We start from the raw sequence: 20,082 nt of genomic DNA, 5'->3' as shown, positions 1-20,082 counted from the left end.
TGTATCTTTGCTGCAAATTAAATCATGATCAAATGTTGTAAATGATATCAACATAGTAGGGGTAGCAAACACAGAAATGGCTAGAACTAAGCTGCAGGCAAACCTGGAAAGACTAAAGCTGTGGAGGATGCAAGCAGCAAGGGGGGTTTTGGTGCTAATAGGAGTAAAACTGTCACCAGCTCAGTTCCAAAGGGAGAGGACATAACCAATTAGCCACTAACTGCTTTAGTGTGTTCAGTTTGTTTTAAATGTTTCTTCTTTCTGGTACTGTTTTAAATTGGCAGGATTAAATAGCTGGTTGCTCCTCATTACTTCCAGTAGTGGTGTTTCTTTTTCTTCCTCCCTACCTGACTCCTTGAACTCATCAAGCACAATAAAAAGCTATTGTTTCTATTACTAATTATTTCTTTGTTTAACCCAAACAATGTACTTAGTGTTGCACAATACACAAAAAGAAACAGCTCTCATCTGCCCTAAAGATCTTACAATCTAAAAAACCCTTTTTTTCCCCCTTAGAATAATTAGATACTTTTTAAAAGAGACAGATTAAGTAACGACACTAGAGAGACTACTGGGAAAGAAATTGCTCAAATCAGAAAAGCCCCGGCAGTAAGGACAAGCCTAAACTGAATTCTTGTCAAGAATCAGTCTATCTCAGCAATGAAATGTAACAAAAGTATGAACAGGGCCCCTTGAATTTTGCAGCACTGCAGTTCCACTTTTTGCAGTAAGGGAAGGGGAATTTCTGCATCAGCAACGTGAATATGCTGTACCCCATCTAGCTATAATAAGCATTAATCAGTGTCTCATAACACAAGAGTCAAGAGGAGAGAAAAGAGAAGTTGTGCAACATGGTTGCCAGATTTTAACTAGTTTCAGAGTGGCAGCCATGTTAGTCTGTATTTGCAAAAAGAAAAGGAGTACTTGTGGCACCTTAGAGACTAACAAATTTATTTGAGCATAAGCTTTCGTGAGCTAAGCTCACTTCATCGGATGCAACAATTTTAACTAGTTTTTGTGACTGGTCCTGAACTCCTCAGCCATCTCTAGAACATCAGCTAGCTATGGGTGCGGAGCATGCAGTGAGCGTGACATGCCATCCTACAGACCTTTGGCCTGATTCTCCTCTTACACCAGTTAGCCCCTGATCCTGCAAATTGCTTTGCATAAGCAGATCCTTGTGAGGCCAGCTTGCAGGATCAGGATCTAAATTGGGAATAAAGTTCTGCTCCAACACCCACTAAAAGTCAATCGGAGTCTTTTCATTTACTTCAATGGGTACTGAATTGGGCTTTAACTTAATTGAAGTCAATAGAGTTATCATACCATTGTAAAACTGGTGTAAGTAAGTGGAGAATGGGGCCACTTATGAGGACAAGCAATTGTGAAGTCACTGACTACTAGTGAAATTCCATTTGTGCCTGCAGACAGAACTGTTTGGTCTTAAAGTGTACCATAGGGGCAGGAAAACCACAGGATGTGTTGACACACTCCCCAAGATGGGATTTGGTGCCAAATGCCTAATGGGATGTGGCAGTAACCATGCATTTTGACACACCTTCAGCACACAGCACAAGTTCTAAATGCTGATGCTGAGGAAATTGTTCCAAGTTCCAAACACATCCAGTGCAGCTTGTACTGGGAAATGAGTAGGAATAGGAATCTCCTGGAAGTCTGTTCTCATTGCCTCGGCCAACTTTGAACATCTAGATGGTTGTAGCTGGACCAGGGATACTAAGGAGAAAGTGAGTTTCAGCAGGAATGGTTTTTAAAAATCTTTGAAAAATAGGTTGAAGAAATCAATGGTGGTGAGAGATGGAAAGATTGTAAACCGCCTATACCGTCACCATAATCTAAAGAGATTGCTTGTGACATTACAAATTCATGTTCCAAATCTATCCTAAAATTATGGAGGCATCTTCTAATCTTAAAAGAACAGGAAGTAGTGGAGTGTTTCCATCTGTCTACTACATTCCTCTTACCGAATACTTTCTAATTCTGTGATCATAAGCCCCGATCCTGACTGCCCTCTGAGAAGTTTGCACGTTTTCCATATGGAAGTATTCAAAGATAAGTAGACACTATCTTCCCAGTGTAATGTGGTTGACCAGTTTATATGTTTGTGTTTTAATATATGCATGATTGTAATGGTAAATTAGTGTTTGTTGTTAATTAGGTGCATAATGCAATTGTTTAATTAAGGAACTCTGGGAATAAATGGTCACCCATGGAACTAGCTCAACTGACTGTCCTTAGAATTTTCACACGCTCACAGATGAAAAAGGGGTTGCGTGCACGGATGTCAGGTGCAGTCCATTAGAGAGGCAGCCGAGTACCTGTTAGGTCTGCACTGGTGTCAAGGACATCCTTTGTCGGTTCCTGATCCTTCCAACGATAAAAAGGTTTCTAGCATTGAGTCTTACCTGGTTCCAGCTGCTGTGGTTCCTGGATCCAGTCATCCACGAAGGCTCTGTGCTCCTCCTGCCTCCGGCCATGCCAGTCCAGGTCTGGCAGTCGAAGGTCCAGAGTCCTGGGATCCCTAGCAACTGAAGCAGAACTTACCATCAACATCTGATTCCAGTCCATCACCCGACATGAAACAGTACAGTTTCTGGGGCACCTTTTTGTTAGTTTGTTTTATTTAGGTTACTGACCAAGGGTTAGTGCTGGGCCTGGGCTTTAAGCCTACTTTGGGGGCAATCAAAATTGTTGTTGTTTTAAGGTTTTATGCATTTATTCTTCCCTTTCCCCTGTCTTTGTTAATTATCCCAATTAAACTATCTGTTCTGTTTTCGAAGCACAACACTCTCTGTCTTTCTTTAGTTCTTTAACTCAGAGGGCAGTAGGAGAAGGGTTTAACATTCAGATCTAACCTTCCCAGGTGATAGAGATACTGATAGCCAGATAAAGGACCTGGCCACTGTTACTGGGGAAAAGTGTATTACCTGGGATGCCAAATAAACTCATCAGATCCCACAGACTTGCTTAATGCATTGAATCAAAGGCCTGATGGAAGTGTACAAAAAGTGCTCCGCGCAACCTATTAAATTCAGCCATCTTCTGAAAAAGATGTCTCAAGGTAAAAATCTGATAGGCAGAGGAATGACCAGGTCTAAAGCAGCACTGAGTATCCTGGCCTTTGCCACAGAGTGCATCATTGGCTTGGGACATTAACACAGAAGTAAAGATTTCCCCTGGGACTGACAATAGTATCATGCTTCTATAGTTGCTACATTTGGTCTTATCGCTCTTTTAGAACAGAGGATGAATAACCCCCTTCTTCTTCCGGTCATTAGGGTTGATATTAGTATGCCAGATGATCTGGAAGAGCCTATGCAACCATGTTACTACAATACCATAATCTGTCTTCAGCAACTCAGGGGTAATGTTACAAACCCCTGGTGCTTTCCCAGACTTCTGCTTATGGACTATGATCCAGTTCTCTCCTTGTTTGAAGTAAAGTGACTCTTCTGGAACTTCCTGCCCTCTTCATATGGAAGGGCGACTGCAGTCAATGGACAATGGAAGAGCATCTTGAGAGGATCCTCCCATTAATGCAACTGATCTTGCAGACTCTGGCTGATGCTGCCATCCTGATTCTTTACTGGTCAAGCTGGTGCCACCTTCCCTAATCACTGCAAAGATGATTAGGGACTGCAGAGATCGTGCCTGGTGGCAGCCTGTTCTAAATTGTCTGCCTGAGTTGACCACCAGGATTCCTTATCTTTTTTTACACAATGACTTGATGATGTTCCGAAGTCAAACCCATTCAGCCTTTACTTTTCCTCTCGACAAACATTTTGTTGAAGACGCAGCTTGTAGCCTTGCTGGTTTCTTAGGTGCATCTGCTGTAAATGTCTCTTCACTGATCCATGGTTGACGTTTGAAGGGCTGAGTTGGCAATGATGATCTGAGATCTGATGGGGTGACTTGGCATCCCTGGAATAGTGTCATAGACTGAGGAGCTCTGTAATGGAATGGAAAGCTGTGTTCAAGTCAGTGGCAGTCATATGGCCTGGTTTCCTGTCTCCAGGGGAGTTTGGTAAGGCTGTGTTCTTTTGCCATCATTGTTCAATATCTGTGCTGATTGGTTGGTAGGTAAACTTGAGGAAGCTGTGGGTGGTGCTGAGCCGAACATTCTGCTTTGAGATCTCAAATACACTAATGACATTGTCTTGTTGGTTCAGTTTGGTGAATCTCTGCAGCTGATGGCCAACCTGGTCAGGCAAGAAGATGTGCACATTGGTGTGGTAATTAATCTGGATAAAAATAAGTCTCTGGCCATTATTATCAAGCAGACTCCAACTACAAATTACAACCACCGCTATATTCACCTGTCCAGGTGGGACATCAAGCAGGTGGCACCTGTCAAATATTTTGGCAGTTTCATAGATAGTGCTAAAGGCAGCTCAAAAGATGCAAACACTCATGTATCAGCAGCTGCCATCATGTTTTGGGCCCTTTAAGTGGCCTCTGTGGGGGCATTGTGACATCAAGTTTGCTATGAAGCTGTGGATCTATAGAACCATAGTCATACCAACTCTATTGCACAGAAGGGAAACATGGGCACTCTGAAGGGCTGAAGAACCCTGGACTAATGTTTTTGGTTCTTGTCATCTTCCACAGCTGCCCATATCAAGTGATAGGACAAGATAAAAAATGAGATATTCAAACCCAAACCAAGCAATTGCATTCATTAGCACTGGTTCAGTTTCTGCGGCTTTCTGGGTATGGACATAATATTAGAATGGAAGACCAATGTATTCAGAAGTGTTGTGTACCAAAAAAGGTCACTACACAGCCAGTGATCATGTGACCATCAAAAGCTTCAGTGGCGCAATCCAGGTGGTTCTCAGTTTGCAAAGAGGCCATGTTCCTTTGGGATTTGTCTTGATAATGATGATGATGAAAAATATGTAGAAATATTCCATTAGTATTAATCCTAGCTCATTATTGAGGAGTGCCGCTGAAAGGGACTCCCTGGGTTGTCAGAATGTTACTTTGTTTTAGTATGCCATTAGTTATTTTTTACTAGTATACCCAAATATTTCACACAGTCAGGACTTAGCTAAATTTGCTCCTTCTAAGCTGTTGTTAGCAATCTTCCCTTCACTACCTTTTTGGTCAGGTTTAGGTGATGAATTGGGATTTAATGATGTCTTAACTTTACATTCTTCTTTCCTTTGAAGCCCAGTAGCAAAGCCCAATAAAAATAACAATATTTCTAGCATATGCATGCCTGAACTCCAAATTTCGGTCTGTAATATTGTACAATGAGTGATGTGTGAGGATGTTGTTGATCCATATGTCCACACAAGGTTTATTAACTTCCAAAACAACTTAAGCTTGCCAGTTGCGATGTGAAACCCTGTGGCGGTTCTTAGCACAAAGGTCTCTTCAGTGCCACAGATGCTAGATGCAAAAACAGTCTTTCTGCTTGTTGCTATTTTTCTCCACCAGAAAGCAAATGTTCCATCTCCACCATATGGTCATCTATATCTCCCTGGTCCTTTGAGTAATAAAATTAATTGTTGATATCATCTGAAATTTAAGTTTAGGAGCGTTGTTCCTCACATCTGTCCATAGACCATTGCTTTGCTCCTATTTAATAAGAAAGTTCTGTGGTATTTTTATGGATGTTTTAATCAAACTTTTAGAAAATATAGTGCTCAGGTAAGGTACCAGATTGGCAGTCTTGAAGACAAATGTTATCGCTTTCTCCACAGAACAGCCATACGCAATATAAGCTTCCCCACATCATCCTACCCACAGTCTTCAACTTTAACATTGAGAACACTTCTAGGTGTGAGAGAAAAGTTCAGTTTCCATGTCGCCATGCACTTCAGTTCTTGGGCTCTTTGCTCTGGTCTACACTAGGCGTTGAGGTCAAATTTAGCAGCATTAAATCAAGGTAACCCTGCACCCATCCACATGACGAAGCCCTTTTTTTCAACTTAAAGGGCTCTTAAAATTGATTTCCTTACTCCACACCCAACAAGGGGATTAGTGCTGAAATCGGTTTTGCTGGGTCGAATCTGGGGTACTGTGGATGCAATTAGATGGTATTGGCCTCCGGGAGCTATCCCAGAGTGCTCCATTTTGACTGCTCTGGACAGCACTCTCAACTCAGATGCACTGACCAGGTAGACAGGAAAAGGCCCGCGAACTTTTGAATTTCAATTTCCTGTTTGGCCAGTGTGGCAAGCTGCAGGTGACCATGCAGAGCTCATCAGCAGAGGTGACCATGCAGAGCTCATCAGCAGAGGTGACCAAGATGGAGTCCCAGAATCGCAAAAGAGCTCCAGCATGGACCGAACGGGAGGTATGGGATCTGATCGCTGTATGGGTAGAGGAATCCATGCTATCAGAACTACGTTCCAGTTTTCGAAATGCCAGAACATTTGTGAAAATCTCCCAGGGCATGAAGGACAGAGGCCGTAACAGGGATCCGAAGCAGTGCCGCATGAAACTTAAGGAGCTAAGGCAAGCCTAGCAGAAAACAAGAGAGGCCAACGGCCACTCCGGGTCAGAGCCCCAAACATGCCGCTTCTATGATGAGCTGCATGCCATTCTAGGGGGTTCAGCCACCACTACCCCAGCCGTGTTGTTTGACTCCTTCAATGGAGACGGAGGCAACAAGGAAGCAGGTTTTGGGGACGAGGAAGATGATGATGAGGAGGTTGTAGATAGCTCACAGCAAACAAGTGGAGAAACCGGTTTTCCCGACAGCCAGGAACTGTTTCTCACCCTGGACCTGGAGCTAGTACCCCCCGAACCCACCCAAGGCTGCCTCCTGGATCCACCAGGCGGAGAAGGGACCTCTGGTGAGTGTACCTTTTAAAACACTATACAAGGTTTAAGAGCCAGCATGTTTAATGATTAATTTGCCCTGGCATTTGTGGCTCTCCTGGATATACTCCCAAAGCCTTTGCAAAAGGTTTCTGGGGAGGGCAGCCTTATTTCATCCACCATGGTAGGACATTTTACCACTCCAGGCCAGTAGCACGTACTCGGGAATCATTGTAGAATAAAGCATTGCAGTGTATGTTTGCTGGCGTTCAAACAATATCCGTTCTTTATCTCTCTGTATTATCCTTAGAAGAGTAATATCATTTATGGTCACCTGGTTGAAATAGGGTACTTTTCTTAAGGGGACATTCAGAGGTGCCCATTCCTGCCAGGCTGTTTGCCTATGGCTGAACAGAAATGTTCCCTGCTGTTAGCCACGCGGTGGGGAGAGGCAAAATGCGACCTTGTAACGAAAGCACATGTGCTATGTATGTAATGTTAACAGCAAGGTTTACCATGAAAGAGTGTACCCATTGTTCTATAAAATGTGTCTTTTCAAATACCACTGTCCCTTTTTTTTTCTCCACCAGCTGCATGTGTTTCAAGGATCACAGGATCTTCTCCTTCCCAGAGGCTAGCGAAGATTAGAAGGTGAAAAAAACGCACTCGCGATGAAATGTTCTCTGAGCTCATGCTGTCCTCCCACACTGACAGAGCACAGATGAATGCATGGAGGCAGACAATGTCAGAGTGCAGGAAAGCACAAAATGACCGGGAAGAGAGGTGGCGGGCTGAAGAGAGTAAGTAGCGGGCTGAAGAGAGGGCTGAAGCTGAAAGGTGGTGGCAGTGTGATGAGAGGAGGCAGGATTCAATGCTGAGGCTGCTGGAAGATCAAACTAATATGCTCCAGCATATGGCTGAGCTGCAGGAAAGACAGCAGGAGCACAGACCACCGCTACAGCCCCTGTGTAACCAACTGCCCTCCTCCCCAAGTTCCATATCCTCCTCACCCAGATGCCCAAGAATGCGGAGGGGGGGGGCCTCTGGCCACCCAGCCACTCCACCCCAGAGGATTGCCCAAGTAACAGAAGGTTGGCATTCAATAAGTTTTAAACTTTTAAAGTACTGTGTGGCCTTGTCCTTCACTCCTCCACCACCCCTCCTGGGCTACCTTGGTAATTATCTCCTATTTGTGTGATGAATTAATAAAGAATGCATGAATGTGAAGCAACAATGACTTTATTGCCTCTGCAAGCGGTGATCGAAGGGAGGTGGGGAGGGTGGTTAGCTTACAGGGAAGTAGAGTGAACCAAGGGGCAGGGGGTTTCATTAAGGAGAAACAAACAGAACTTTCACACCGTAGCCTGGCCAGTCATGAAACTGGTTTTCAAAGCTTCTCTGATGTGCACCGCACCCTCCTGTGCTCTTCTAACCACCCTGGTGTCTGGCTGTGCATAACCAGCAGCCAGGCGATTTGCCTCAACCTCCCACCCCGCCATAAACATCTCCCCCCTTACTCTCACAGAGCGCACAGCAAGCAGTAATAACAGTGGGAATATTGGTTTCGTTGAGGTCTAACTGAGTCAGTAAACTGCGCCAGCACGCTTTTAAACATACAAATGCACATTCTACCACCATTCTGCACTTGCTCAGCCTGTAGTTGAACAGCTCCTGATTATTTTCCAGGCTGCCTATGTATGGCTTCATGAGCCATGGCATTAAGGGGTAGGCTGGGTCCCCAAGGATAACTATAGGTATTTCAACATCCCTAACGGTTATTTTCTGGTCTGGGAAGAAAGTCCCTTCCTGCAGCTTTTGAAATAGACCAGAGTTCCTGAAAATGCGAGTGTCATGTACCTTTTCCAGCCATCCCACGTTGATGTTGGTGAAACGTCCCTTGTGATCCGCCAGTGCTTGCAGCATTATTGAAATGTACCCCTTGCGGTTTATGTACTCGCTGGCTTGGTGCTCCGGTGCCAAGATAGGGATATGGGTTCCGTCTATGGCCCCACCACAGTTAGGGAATCCCATTGCAGCAAAGCCATCTACTATGACCTGCACATTTCCCAGGGTCACTACCCTTGATATCAGCAGATCTTTGATTGCGTTGGCTACTTGCATCGCAGCAGCCCCCACAGTAGATTTGCCCACTCCAAATTGATTCCCGACTGACCGGCAGCTGTCTGGCATTGCAAGCTTCTACAGGGCTATTGCCACTCGCTTCTTAACTGTGAGGGCTGCTCTCATCTTGGTATTCTTGCACCTCAGGGCAGGGGAAAGCAAGTCACAAAGTTCCATGAAAGTGCCCTTATGCATGCAAAAGTTTCACAGCCACTGGGAATTGTCCCAGACCTGCAACACTATGTGGTCCCACCAGTCTGTGCTTGTTTCCCGGGCCCAGAATCGGCGTTCCACTGCATGAGCTTGCCCCATTAGCACCATGATGCCCACATTGCCAGGGCCCGTGCTTTGAGAGAAGTCTGTGTCCATGTCCTCATCACTCTCATAACCGCGCTGATGTCGCCCAGTTTCGCTTTGCCAGGTTCTGGTGCTGCATATACTGCTGGATAATGCGTGTGATGTTCAATGTGCTCCTAATTGCCAAAGTGATCTGAGTGGGCTCCATGCTTGCCGTGGTATGGTGTCTGCACAGAAAAGAGGCGAGGAACGATTGTCTGCTGTTGCCTGACGGAGGGAGGGGCGACTGACAACATGGCCTACAGGGTTGGCTTACAGGGAATTAAAATCAACAAAGGGGGTGGCTTTGCGAGAAACTGAATGGATGCCTCAAGGATAGAACTCAAAACATCAAGGATAGAACTCAAAACTGAGTTTAGCAGGCCATTGATTTCACAGAGGGAGGGAGGGAGGGAGGAGAAAATGAATACAAAACAAATCTGGTCTATTTCTTGTTTTGAGCCACTTCAGCTATCTTTATACATCTTGCTGGCAGCAGACCGTGCAGTATGACCACTAGCCATCGTCATCTCCTGGGTGCTCGGCAGGAGACGGTGCAGTATGACTGCTGACGGTCATCTTCTGCTGGATGCAGATTAAAAGACAGCACACTACCAGTAGGACTCAATCGCCATGAGACGAAACAAGGGAAATGACCTGGCTGAGTCACTCCCATGTTTGTCCAGGTGCCCGGTTAAAAGAGCACCCAGGACTACATTGACGATGGCTACCAATCATACTGCACTGTCTGCTGCCAAAAGGCAATAAACTGCTGCTGTGTAGCAATGCAGTACCACGTCCGCCAGCACCCAGGAGACATACAGTGATGGTTAGCTGAGTGGGCTCCATGCTTGCCGTGGTATGGCATCTGCACAGGTAACTCAAGAAAAAAAGCGCAAAACGATTGTCTGCCCTTGCTTTTATGGAGGGAGGGAGGGAACGGGGGCCTGACGAAATGTACCCAGAACCACGGGCGACAATGTTTTAGCCCCATCAGGCACTGGGATTTCTACCCAGAATTCAAATGGGTGGTGGAGACTGCGGGAACTGTGGGATAGCTACCCACAGTGCAAAGCTCTGGAAGTCGATGGTTGCCTCGGTACTGTGGACACAGTCCGCCGACAACATGCACTTAGAGCATTTGTGTGGGGACACACACACACTCAATTGTATAAAAATACTTTCTACAAAACCGACTTCTATAAATTTGACCTAATTTCATAGTGTAGACATACCCTTTGTTAAGACTGCCAACAAGAATGGTGAGTAGTGTCAGTTCTGATGATGGTGGTGGTTTAATGATACGGACATTTGTTTACTGAGAATAGGACAGAGACCACCAAATTCATTTCATACAGATTACTGAACAACCATTATGTGATAACTTGCTATCACAGATCACTACCGACCTGGGATGCCCTCCAATTAGTGAGGGTCCTAGTGGAAGAAAGCTTATATCCCCTTACGAGTTCATTGGACTATCCTGTCCTCCTGGTCTTTGTTTCTCCTGGTAGGAATGAGGAAACAGCAGCAAGCAGGGGAAAATTTTAAAGGTCAGTTATCAGCCTCACATATTTTTGCAATTTTGTTCAGTTTCAAGGCCTGTACTTTTCCAGTAATATGTTTTGTTGGATCAGAGACAATCTGGTGACATCTGTAGGCTGGTTAATTGTTGTATATTACTTTACAATAAACTGAATCAGACCAGCAGGTAGAGAACCAAATTATTTGGAATCAAATTTACTTAGGTGAAATATTGTTTCCCTAGCCCTTCTGTGTAGCATTGCTGATACAAGCATAGAAGAAAAATATGCCTAAGGATGATGTGAAAATACACAAAGAATATCTGTCCATCGATGCATGTAGTAATCACTGTGGTATCTTAGCTTTGGAAAATTTTCTATAGTCAAGGTGGCTGGTCTACATACAGATCTGGAGTCTTCTCTTCTTTCCACGCTCAGCGAACAGGGAAAGGGCATTTGTAACCTGCATTATAATTGCCTGGTTCTGATTACAGGTTGTCTGAAAGTTTCTGTTGTTTCATCCTTTATATTAAAGATTACTTGGCCATGCGGAGAAGCCTGATTCAGGAACTCCGGCTTATGAAATGAGTTTCATATCATCCTCAACTGATTGAAATGTTTAATGACAAATGGAAAAGGATCCGTGATTCCAGTAGTTGAAGTGATGTAAATGTTAGATCTCTAAGCATTTCTAAACTAAAAATGACCACTGAAACTTTTTTTGTTCTCTAACGTGATATGTTGTCTAGTGATGTACTGACATGAGACATTCTCTGAGAAATGGTTATAACTGATCATTTCCCTACATATTCTGTTGTTTAGATAATTACGGTCAGGTATATATTTTTTAATGCCTTGCCTGTGGTAAGAATGGCACCTTACATTAGTACAACTGGAAAAAAGTCAGATATCATGTTTAATTTTAAGCAATTGTGTGCTTACTTGATTGTATTGTTGTTATAATTTATTTTATTATTATTTCACTTGTTTTGGGCAATAAAACTAGACTGGTGCTCTTTTCCTTTAAATTATTTTCACTCCCTGATTCTCATACATTAGCACAGTGATATTTTGTCTGAGTTTCCACTACCGCAGGAGATTTTTAAAAAATAACCTCATTGATTGATTCTTTAAAAAAATTAAAACATTTCTATTGAAATTTGGTTTTATAAAACCTTGTTTAACAGTAACTAAATTACAGGCAAAAAATAGCTGACAGTGACCTTTCCTTTAAAGCATGTGGAAAAAATAATGTTTTAGTGGTTTGTTTGAAAGTGAATTCTATTTAAACACAACCTTCCTTCCAGTTTTGGATCCAAACCTGCCGCAGATCCATACAAGTGAGTTCAGATCTGGTGGCTTCAAGCCAAACTCAACATTCAGGAGTATTGGTATTTAGGTTTTGGTTTAGGTCTGTTTCTACTTCTTTCTTTCCTGCATTTGAGCTCAATAGCTAAATTCTACAGTGCCTATGAGCATGGATGCTACAGTGCCTATGAGGTGGATGCTATAAAAATACCTACATAGATTATATGGGTGGCTCTTGACACCATTTATCCAGAGAAGTTATTGATTTTCAGTTCCTTGAAATCTGGAAGCTTGGATGTTGTGACAGTATTACCACAAAAGTCTCTTCAATTCAGCAGATTCACATTCCATTAATAGGCTTTTCGACTGTTGCTTTTATCCACGTGGGAACTGTGTATGTCATTTCTCTGCCATATGCTCATACTTGGTTGATGACAAGTACGTAAGTAATAAAGCTGAATTTTCATGCTTAGATTAACTGCTTACATTACTAAAATGCAAGCTGATTCTTTTGTGTGCAGTAGATTCATGCTATGGAGGAGACTTTTCTTTCTTTTCCTTTAGATAAATAGGCCTGTGACAGTGTTGGAATCTGTCTATGTGAATTTATGAATCCCAGTTTGATTTTATGAACTCTCTTTAAAATTATGCCCTAATAATATCTTTTATTATATATTGTCATGTCAGATTGCATTATCTCTCTTGTGGTGAGGATGGGAGTGGGTATCTGTCCCAGAATCAGAGACTATCGGTAATTGAATAATCTTGCTCTAACAGGTCAATGGGAACTACCAGCCAAAGACTGTTGATGTACTAATGACACATACCTGCTGTAATGAACACCGTGGGTTGTGGGGGGGCAGACTGCAGAGGACTAGCGCGTGGAAACACTCCAGTGGATGGACAGGAAGAGATATTGTGTTAGAAATAGCTGTTTTTTCTCTAGCAAGGGGAGACCTGAAGCAGAAGAGAATGTTGGACAGGTAGAGAAGTAGTGCAGAGAGATCTTGGACTCCCTGAAGGACACTAAGACCCACAGGACTCTTGGGAGGGATGAGAAAACTGAGGGAGGGTTTTGTGTGCAGATGTTCATTATTTTTCCATGATCTGTATATCTCTTGAATAGAGTGTGATTTAGAAGTGGCTTTTGCAAAGTCTCTGTTACTTGCTTTGTCAGCAATATTAAGCCATTTGTATTCAGCCAAATAATTCTGTCTTTTCTCAGCTCAAGCAAAGAAGGGGGAATGATGAGACACCAACAGGGGACTTCCATGAGGCCAATAGAGGGCGCCTACTGGGCTCCCAGGAGGGGAATCATCTCACCAACTTCAGGCTTAGGGAAGGAGTCCCTAAAAGGGGGAGCTTCTCCCCCTCAGTAGTTAAAGGTGAACTCCAAAGCAACATCAGAAACTATTTGGCTTTGACCTTTATTATATACAAAGATTTTGTTTCAAATAATTTATATTTCTGCTTGATTTTTTTACATGCGGAAAATTAGGTCTTCACTTCATTGTCTTTTACTCCTGGGGGAATTCTGCACCACTGTGCTTGTGCAGAATTTATGTCCCCTGCAGATTTCTTTCCTTCCCTGCAGAAAAATGACTTTCTGATGGGGAAGCAAAGGGAAGCCACAGGAGCAGTCATGCAACCCTCCCCAGCAGTATGTTTGGGGTGCCCAGGGCAGCTGGCAGAGAGATAAATCACTGTGGGGCAGGGGGTGGGACTGGAGAAGACCTGACTAGTGGCTCCTACCCAGTGCTGGGCTCAACTGCTAGTCCTGGCTGGACTGGGGCTCATGGAACTTCCTCTTCCCCTCCACGGCATCTAGGGCTGTGTCAGACCCAGCCGCAGATTTCTTCCCCAGCTGTAGGAAGCTCAGCAAACTCCCTGCTCCTGCCCCCCCCAGGCGCTTCCTGCATCCATAACTACTCAGCTGCAAGGTAGGTGCTCCCCCATCTGCCCATGCATCCAGACCCACTTACATTCAGACCTTCCCAACGAGCCTTACCCTTCTGCAGCCAGAACCCACCCTGATGATCCCCACGCCCCCTGCACCTGGACCACCCCGACAAACCACCTGCATCCTGGTCTCCATCCTACCGAGCCCCAACCAGCTGCACATGGATCCCCACCCTACTGAGCCCCACTCCCCCCACATCTGAGCCCCTCCCATGAGCTCCCCACACCCAGACCACCCTGACTAACTCTGTACCCCCCACACAGACCCCCTGCTGAGCCCCAACCACCTTCACCTGGACCCCCCCTTCAGAATCCCATTACAGTTGCATCCAAACCCCACCAATAAGCCCCTGTGCATCCACATGTCCCTGCACCTGGATCCTCCACTGAGCCACCTGCATGAAAATTGACTCACGAAGAACCCTCTCAACCCACACCTGGATCCCTCCCACACAAAGCCCCTCCACACTTGGATCTTGCATTGCTGAGCCTGCCTGCCCACACCTGGTGCACCTGGCACAGAAGGCAGGGCACTGATGTGTTTCTGGGGCAGGCCCAATCCTTGCACTGTGTCAGGGTTGGGTGCAGCCTCACCACTGAGTCCATGTCCCAAGGGGGAGCTGCACAGTGATCTCCCATCTCTGTCCAGCCAGTGACCTGTGCTCCCCAATGCCATCCTGGAGCTTCCACATTTATTTGACAAACAAAATATGCAGAATTTTGCAGAATTTTAAAATATTGTGCGCAGAACTTTTAATTTTGGGGGCAGAATGCCCTCAGGAGTACTCTTTGAGTGAGGACCTTGGTAAGATCTTTGGAGAACCCAAGAGGTGATGAGATTGTAGCCTGAGGTACAGATCTTCCACTCTCACACAAATGAGGTGGCCCCTGTCCAACTACAACTAGAACCAAGGGGACCCAGTTATAATGAGGTTAATACTGTGGATGGAACATACTCTGTCTTTGTTAAGCCCCTGGACAATTCAAACTGTTAGCGTGCATATGAACACCTAAGTAGATGTTATCTGCACTATAACTTTTAGCTGGGTTTTGACTGCATGATAGTTGTAGTGTAGCTGAGTCCTTAGATCATTTAATGCAGATCCTACAAATAATACCTAGCACTAATCTTTTGCTTTTCATCAGAAAATCTCAAAGTGCTTTACAAAGGACTTCCTATCATTAAGAACTTGCCGAAACAAAAAAGGAAGTAAAGGTTTCACATTTCTGCGTTAAACAAAAGGTGAATGGGGTGTTTTTTTGTTCTTTAGCTAAAACCATTGTGGTTGGCTTTACACAACACAGAGAGCAACAAAGGGGAAATGCATACTTTTTGCTTTGCTTTGGAGTTCACCTTTAACATCTCTGAGCTTGATAATTTATCCATCTTCAAAAATAGTAATGACAATGAGTATTACTTGTTTACAAAGTCTTTAGATCCCTGAGTGAAGGCACTATACACATGAAAAGTGTATTAAAATGAAACCTTACCTCTTCCTTTTTTTTTTTTTTTGGATTCAGACATACTAAGAACCCCAACAACTTAGATCTTCTGGCTTATTGTGCAAGAACTTACTCTTCTCTGCAAAGGAAACATTTATCACAGGGGTTTTTTTTTGGACAGTGTTTACTTGCAGACAGGAGCCAAACCAATACAAGCTTGCTTTGCACAGACATTTTAAAAAAATAATCAGTGATGTTAACCTCTTAGTTCTTATTTAATTATAGAGTGAGGACTCAAAAATATAGTGATCAAGAGTTTCCAGGTCAGTGTGGCTAAATGACTAGTACTTAAAATTTGTTGGAATGCCCCAGGTTTTATTCATTATAATTGCAATTGGAAATACAAAGGCATAAGTTTCCAAGTCTGGCATTCTGAAGCTGGATATGCTATTGCATGATGTGGCACATGCACCCTATCCCCCCAAAGGGAAGAAAGGCTTACTAAATTTCCTTATAGGGAAGGAAAAATACCTACCCTGTCCTGTCTCCTGCAATGGGAAGCTGCCAGGTCTGGAAAGAGCGGGTGACAGCCGGGCCTCCATAGTAAAGTAAGGATTTGTTAGGGCTACAGGAGAGACCCTCAGTTTTAGGGAAGAATGGTCTCTGCCTGGGCTAAGAGTGCTGCAGGGTTAAATGGCATGAAGGGCAAGAGACTCTATTTAATCTGCTCTGAACTCAAGATACTGTTGGTACAGTGACCCCTCAAGAATCCAGGGTGTTTGTTGTGAATTAACCACTCCAGTAAATCTGGATTATAATGCTGTTTATTACGGGATCCTGGACTCTGATTGGGGCTCCAAGCCAGTATGGTAGTACAAATAATAATAATAATACCACCTATTCACTGTTTGAGTCTTGAAGTTGACTAGGGTTGGACTCTGCTGGGGCATCCACATCCACATAAATTAGATTGTGGGTCGTACGGGTAGACAGAAGGCACAGTATCCTGTTTGGTCACTCTCAGAGCTCTCCAGTGCTCTTACACCCGGTATTTTAACTGAGGCCAGGAGGAAGAGAGTTCACATTAGGTGCCAGCAGAAAAGAAATGACTCTTTATTACAGACAAGATTATATGGCAGTGAAGAAGCTTTTCTAAGGTCCCAAGTCTCCTTGAGTTAGGACAATCTTAATAGCCTAATTAAACAGCAAGCAAGGAATAATCCGGAGGCGCTATAGGTTCATAACGACATGGCACGTTGCAGGCATGCCTCAGAGCTGTTGAGAGGTCTCTGAGGAATGGATGGTACTGTACAGCTACACACCATTTAACTTGTGAAGTGGATTTCTTTTAAAAATAATTAACCTTAGCAATATATAATTTTGAGCTCAAATTAATTTTGAGATCTGGGACAAAGTGGGTTATAATTGTTTGGCGAGATCTTCGAAAAACAGTAAAGCTCAGAGACTTGATGAACTGAAGGGCAGGAGGGAAGGGGAAACAATTCCATGTGCTGGTTCTCCCCTTCTCCGCTCCCCTTCCACCAGTGGATGCACACTCACATGCTCCATTTCAGTGCCATCTGCACAGTTTAAGCTTTAACTTGTTGTTATTTTTGTTTCTATCCATTGTGGTGGCAAATAAAACCTTCCAAATGTGAGCTGTGCAGCACAATTCCTGGGAAGAGGCAGCTGAAGGTGGAAATAAACCCATTGCTCCTGGGTGGAATAGGAGAATAGGGCATGTTGCTGTTTTTAGGTAAGTTTCAACAAGTAGTTTAAAAAAAATGAGGCTGGCAAAGAGGTTTGTCTGAAATTTGCAGTGTTCTTGTAGCCATGTGGGTCCCAGGATATTAGAAAGACAAGGTGGGTGAGGTCATATCTTTTTCTGAACCAATAGTTGGTGAATGAGACAAGCTTTCAAGCTTATACAGACCTGAGGAAGAGCTCTGTGGAAGCTCAGAAGCTTTTCTCTCTCACCAAGAAAAATTGGTCCAAAAAAGATAGGACTTCATCTACCTTGTTTGAAATTGACTTTCTGGGCAGTTAGGTTCCAGGATTTGCACGGTGAAGGATTTGTATCTTTTGCTCTGAATTGCTCCCCCCTGACTGTGCATGCACACACATACTATGAGGGAGAAGTAGAGAAGGGAGTGGCTGTGGAAAGGCCTTACTAGCAGTCAGAGTGAAGAGAGGCTGACTTCAAAGTCTCTTCACACTGGGAGTTTCTCTAGCAAGGGGGAATGCACTGAAAGTAAGGGACCATCAGTTGTGTCTGCTCAGCTGGACCCCAGTTCTGATTGGGCCCCTGGATACTACCGTAATACTTACAGTTATTTGGGATTTTTCAGTACTCCTACTCTGAGGACTTCTGAGGGAGCCTTGTATTCTTGGGGTCATCTTGTCCTCCTTTGCCCACAGCTAGTGGCCCCTGTAAGTTTTAGTTCTAGATGGATGGTAGCTTTCTCCATGCCATTGACATTTGATGTCAGCTGGGGTATCCACCATTCTCACTCTTTCCCCTGTGACTAGAGGTCTTTCCTTCAAGAGAATCAGCAAAAAATTTCTCTGATACTGTCCAACTCAGCTGAGAACAGAAGACTTTATGGTCAAACTACAGAACAGGGAGAACATACTTGCTTTAACATGGGATGTGCCATTTCAGCCCTGTGACCTGCCCAGTTTATTACAAATCTTTTGCAGGGATGGGGCCGCCTTGGTGGGGGGGGGGGGGAAGGGGCCATTTCCTCAGGCTGCCAGTTGAGAGGTCCCCCAAACTGAGTGGTGGTGTGACCTGGTGTGGGGAATTGGAGCACCACTCAGCCGCCCTTCTGTCATGTGAGTGGGGCGGTTGTGATTCCACATGCCATGTTGCAATGCCTGCAGTGGGGAGTGGGCCCAGCCCCATGGGACAGGATTCTCAGATATGGGGTGAATGCAGGGCAGGTACCTCTACAACCCCCTCCCTCCAGAGCCTCCCCTTTGTGGCAATTTTTTTGAATGAGTGAGGAGGCCTCAGTTTCAGATTTTGCCATGGGCCCCCAAAAACCTCTGAGTCCCTGACCGGGGTGAAATCGTGGCCCCATTGATGGCAATGGGCATTTTGCTATTGAAGTCAATGGGGCCAGGATTTCACCCCAGGCATCACGTCATTAACTTTGTCTTAAAAGTACACATAGCTTCTCGTTAAACATCTTCTTCAGCAGCTGGGAGTAAATATTTATTTTAATCTCTTTACTTTTAGGTACAAAACATACATTGGTGTTTCTTTAACAATATTTCCTCCTGCAATCTATAGATAGATGTATATGGGTCTTCCCAAAAAAGCTGTTTCAAAGTCCAGTATTTTTATACTCTCCAGGGAACTTCCACCCTAGAAAGTAGTCTTTGTAGATTTTCCAGTTAATCCTCCTTTTGTCTTCCTAACTATTGCACTCAACCCCTTTCTGGTAGCAGGCCTTAATTAGTATGTCAATCACAGCTTCTCCCCAGGAGGTCAGCCCTGTATTAAAACAATAGCAGACACCACACTTGAAATCTGTATACTTCCATCTATAAAAATTACAGTTGGACTAAATTATAACTGGGCAAGATGATCATACATGTTGCAATTCCCTTCAACTTCAATGAGATATTGAAGTTAGTTCCTCTTCGTTTTGATGAAAGAACATCCCTCCTTCCCTCCCTGGCTCAGTGATATGCCTTCTCTGATTTTATAGTAGAAGGCATATTCCTGCTTTAGGAACCCTAGTTCCATCCCATCCAAAAAAATGACTCCCATATTTTGCAATCATGGATTCTCTCTCTCTTGCAAAGTGAAGCTGAAGAATTGAATAGCACTTTCAAAGTAAAATTTCCACGTTTAAAAGCCACAGTCATTAAAGTGGGGGAAATAATCGTGTTTTGAGAGAGGCAGGACTGTTGTAACATTAAAGGTCAGACATCTTTCCGGTTTGGTTTTGCTGAGCTGAGGGAATACAAAAAAATCTCTGCAAATGAATTTGAACAATCTGCTGCAACTGGCCTAAACTTTAGTAAGAGGTGAAATGCAATAGCTTTCCCTCTTGGCTGTTGCTAGGATTTTCATAGGCCCAGTTTGCATACACAGCAGCCTCATGACTCATAAGTGCTTATTTGTTACCAGAAAATACACTCATTCACTGATAATGTCAGTCAAAGGCCTTTAAAGTCTCCAGTGGGTAATGATCAGTAAGGATTAGTCAGTGCTGCAGCACGTTGTCATTGCAGCCAATCCAACAAAGGTACTGAAAACAGACAGCATGTGTACTGTTGTGTATATATAATAATTCTGGGTGTGAGGAAGGGTGTGAAATTCAAGGGCCTCCTTTTTATATCATATTTTTAATGGTCTTTCCACTGCAGGTTTGTAACTAAAGAGATGCTTAGCCTAATTGGCCTGGCAGGAAATCATGGAACTAGATCAATTGAACAGACCAGTAAAGCCTTGATTCAGGGAAGCCAAATAATGCTTATAACATGGCTTTGGGCCACCCATTTTCATGGTGTCCATCGGGTTTGCTCACTGCTTCTTGTGAAAGAGAAAGAAACCTGTAGGCCAAATTTTTAAGCTACAAGAGAGGGGGCC

The sequence above is a fragment of the Dermochelys coriacea genome, chromosome 6 (assembly GCF_009764565.3).
Source record: "Dermochelys coriacea isolate rDerCor1 chromosome 6, rDerCor1.pri.v4, whole genome shotgun sequence".
Classification (NCBI taxonomy): domain Eukaryota; kingdom Metazoa; phylum Chordata; order Testudines; family Dermochelyidae; genus Dermochelys; species Dermochelys coriacea.
Note: the sequence above shows the minus strand (reverse complement) of the source record.